The sequence below is a fragment of the Bidens hawaiensis genome, unplaced genomic scaffold, assembly GCF_021521415.1.
Source record: "Bidens hawaiensis isolate Kalapana, Puna unplaced genomic scaffold, B.hawaiensis_p1.1 tig00035913_1, whole genome shotgun sequence".
NCBI classification, from domain to species: Eukaryota; Viridiplantae; Streptophyta; class Magnoliopsida; order Asterales; family Asteraceae; genus Bidens; species Bidens hawaiensis.
Genome location: NW_027496252.1, coordinates 1 through 4451, shown reverse-complemented (window position 1 = coordinate 4451; position 4451 = coordinate 1). Strand labels below are relative to the sequence as shown.

The 4451-nt window shown below is 36.2% G+C and overlaps 1 pseudogene across 1 annotated transcript; it reads left to right on the top strand.

The window, feature by feature from the left end:
• The first annotated feature begins 1377 nt into the window (after positions 1–1377).
• LOC143587883 (autophagy-related protein 11 pseudogene) lies at positions 1378–4389 on the top strand (annotated as a pseudogene). Its single transcript, XR_013144989.1, has 2 exons — positions 1378–2381; positions 3033–4389. The product of XR_013144989.1 is annotated as an autophagy-related protein 11 pseudogene (transcript).
• The last annotated feature ends 62 nt before the right edge of the window (positions 4390–4451 follow it).

Sequence of the window (4451 nt, the reverse complement as noted above, 5' to 3'; positions counted from 1 at the left end):
ATTTTACCTTAAATACCGATATTGTACCGGTACTGAACCGAACATTTTCACACCGGTAAAAAAATTTATGATTTTCGAAATCAGGATTTTCGATACCGGTACCGAGCTTATCCCTACTTCAGCTTATCCCTACTTCAAAATACACTGAAGTTTCACAAGTTGACTTTAGTTTTAAAACCAAAGGTGGTTACCACTTACCAAACCCTTCCCACACGTTCAATTTATTATTTTCCCATTTTTAAAAAGACAATTTTTTTTAATTTTGTTTTTTAAATTCTCATAGCTCAAATCCGAAGCCGAAGCTGGTAAGCGTTTAAGAAAGGGTCCTATTAAGGACACCCCTCTATTCGCCTCATACAGGCTATACATAGGCTTATACGGGCAGGGGCAGGGGCAGGGGCAGGGGCAGGGGCAGGGTATAGTCCTATACGAAGGGATGTATAGAAGGGTGTTTGGTGTCCTAGAAAACCCCTTAAGAAATTACTTCTATCGCTAGACCATCAACGCCATAACTATCATCTTTTTCTTTACCAAAACGAGAACACACAAGGACCATACTTGCCAACTTCATGGCACCAATTTAAAAACCCAAATATTATTTAACAACCTTGATCCTAAAACCATGATTAAAATTTAAAAATCAAAAATTGAAAAAAAGATCATCTTTATCATTTATCATCAACCAAAACCCACACGGATAGGAAACGACGAACCAGTCGTAATGTCGAATTTACATTACAAACACTTCATCGTCAACACTTGATCATTGTTTTCGAGTGAACACAAGCAAGATAAAGTTTCATTCTTTTCTTTTCGAAGTGCCTTGTGGGTTACTCTTCTCAGAAGGTTCCTATCTGACTATTTCCCACAATTTAATAATCATAATAATATTCTTCGCACGATCAACAATCATCACACAATTTCGTTTTTTTATTATTTTATTCGGTCTTATTTAAGGTAACGTGTTTCGTGATTAACTTGATATCTGGACGAATTCCAAGTTATTATTCGTTTTCTTCTGTTTTCCCCTGTTTGTTTACGTCATCGATTTTGTATCTATTTTGAACACACTGTGGAATTTAGTGTGTTTATTAACTATACTTCATTTAATTCTTTGTGGGTTTTCGTTAATTTCACTAAATTCAGTCTGATTTTGTAGAATTCGGATATTGATGTTTGGTGAGAATTAGGGTTTTGTTTACATTAAATTTGGGGATTTTGTTGGTGGGTTTTAATTATTTTAGGGTTTTATTAAGATTTGAATTCATTTGTGTGCAGATTTCAGTGATGATGATGTTTAATTGGGTGAGGGTATAATGGTCTTTTACCATTACCACTTTCTTTATCTGTAACATTGAGAGAAGTTTCATTTTTTTTTCTTCTGGGATTTTGAGATCATTTTGAATCTTGATCCGGGTGAAGAAGATGAGTTCGAGTGGTGTTGCGGAAGGTGTTACACAAAGGGGAAAACTTTTGGTTCATGTTGCTGAAAACGGGCATTCGTTTGAGCTCAACTGTGACGAATATACCCTTGTTGAATCCGTTCAAAGGTATATTGAATCACTTTCGGGAATTCAAATAAACGATCAGCTTCTGTTATATCTAGACATGAAGTTAGATCCACAACAACCACTTTCAGCATACAAACTCCCCTCAGATGATAAAGAAGTGTTCTTATATAACAAATCAAGAATGAGAACTAATTCAAACCCGCCTCCATTATCAGAAACTGAACCACCCGAAAGATTCAATCCTGACCCTCCAATACCATCATCATCATCAAACAACCCTCATCCGTTGGATGAAGCATCTGATCCTGCTTTAAAGGCGCTACCTTCATATGAAAGACAGTTTAAGTACCATCACCAGCTCGGAGACGCAATTTGCGAACGTACCCTTGTGAAATACGAGATGTGCGAACGGCTTTCGCGTGAGCAGAGGGTTCAAGAAAAGGGTTTAGAGATTGCGAGGGGTAATTTGGACCATATCTATAAAATGATCCTTCATAACTACTCGGATTTTGTTAAACGTTACTCCCATCAGCAAAGATCGCATTCTAATATTTTGGTTAACTTTTGGAGGGATTTGGAGAAATTGAGGTCGGTTAAACTTATACCCGCGTTACAGTCGAGTAATCGCATGTGCTTATCGGATTTCGTTAAGGAAGATACTTTGAGGAAAATGGTGGAAGATTGCAGCAATTCGCACAGACAGTTTGAAAGCAAAGTTGAGGATCTTAAGGAAGAGTTTAAGGATCTTAAAGAAAGTACAGAACATTTGTTTTGTAGTGAAGCTTCGATTAACAATAAGGTTTTTGAGAGAACTATTAAGGAACATCGACAATATATTGATGACCAAAAGAGTATTATGCACGCTTTGAGGTTAGTTAACTTTGTTATTTCATCATTTTCTTGATTTCTTTGTTGTGATAATGAATATGGTTATTGATAGTTAACGCCCGTGTGTAAAAGTTTAATTATTTATGATTTCGGTGATTGCTATTGTTCTGTTTTATTTAAAAATAAGGAAAGATTATATGTTAGCCAAATAAGTTGCTCACTAGAAGTAGAAAATAATTGATTATGTAAGGAATATTAGAATTTCAAGATCTTATTTGTTTCTACTTTGTTTTCTAGTAGAAACTGTCTTTTTTTTTGTAGTGTTTGATTGGATGGTGTAACGAAAGTTTTTGTATATTAGTGAAATGACTTGATAAGAGGTGTTTATGAACCAAAATTAGAGTATGAAAATTTGCCAAAAAGAATAATTGATTCTCAATCTTGTACACCAGCAGCAATAGTAAAACTAAAATATCCAAAATCAATATTTTTCTATTTTGGTTATGTTTTATTATGTGTGCGCTTTTAATAAATGCTCATGTTTTTCTCTGCATATGTTTCTATTTCTTGTTTTTTTCTTCAATTTCTGCAAAGTAAATATTTTTCTGAAATTAGGTTGAAGCAAATTAGTACAATTTTAATTTGCTCTCTTTCTATAATAAAGACTATTCAATTTTATGTAAATTATTACAGCAAAGATGTCAGCATGGTAAAGAAACTCGTGGACGATTGTTTGACCGGTCAACCCTCTAACTCCCTTCGTCCTCATGATGCTGTGTCCGCACTGGGCCCGATGTACGAGGTGCACGAAAAAGACCATCTTCCTAAAATGCAAGCATGTGAGGCCGCGATTTCAAACCTTTTAACGTTTTGTAAAGAAAAAAAGTCGGAAATGATAACTTTCGTTCACGGGTACATGCAAAAGATTGCATACATTCAGTACACGATACGAGACGTTCGATACAAATTTACGGTTTTTAACGAGGCAATAAATCGCCAAAACGAGCAATTCGAGCACTTGAAAGTGGTTCGTGGGATCGGGCCCGCTTATCGGGCCTGTCTTGCTGAGATAGTGAGACGAAAAGCTTCAATGAAACTTTATATGGGTTTGGCGGGTCAGCTGGCAGAAAAGCTTGCATCTAAACGGGAATCGGAAGTTAGAAAACGCGAAGAGTTTATTAAATTTCATAGTTTATATATACCTCAAGATATATTATCATTAATGGGATTATATGATACACCAAGTGTATGTGATGTTAATGTGGCTCCTTTTGATAATAATCTACTCGATCTTGATATACCAGATTTGAACCGTTTTGCCCCTGATAACGAGAGTGAGGATATTATTGAAATTGTTGGGACTAATAAGATGGAAGTTGAGAATGCAAAGTTAAAATCCGAGCTTGCTTCGGTTATCGTGCGTCTTTCTTTTGCCCCTTTGGAGCTGGATTGTATCGATGAGGGTAAAATGGACATTCTACTGAAAGAGGGTGCAGAAAAGATGAATAAGGCCTTGCGTTTGAAAGATGAATATGCGAAACAGTTGGAATCTGTTTTGAAAGATAAACAAATGCAATGTGAGTCGTTTGAGAAACGTTTAAAAGAGCTTGAACAAAGGTTGTCTGATAAAGAACTCCAGGGGCATAATGGTCAATTTACCGAGCCTATGGATGATGGTTCATATGTTGATAAAAGTATAAAGATTTTGGATGATAACATGAGTGATTCATCTGGAATAGTGAACCCGAACCCTAGTTTAGACTCAATGTGTGAACCAAACCGAGACACGAATGAAATGGTTCCAGATGTCGGGATGCGATTGGTTACAAGTTTGACAGTTGATAACATGTTACAACTTTCAAAAACATGTGATGATGGTGTTGACCATGGGAAGACTAGTGGTGATGATGTGGCGGAATCGCGGAGCATTCTAGGAGAAAAATCTAACCAACTTACTGACTTAGAAGCTAAACTTGAAGCTGCAAAACCCGAGGTCGTGAAGCTTGAAAGGGATTTACAAATTAGCCGGAATCTTCTAGACGAGTCTCAGGTAATGATTGGCCCGTTTGACATGTTTTCTTTGAATTGATTTATCCGTAAAAACATAACTTT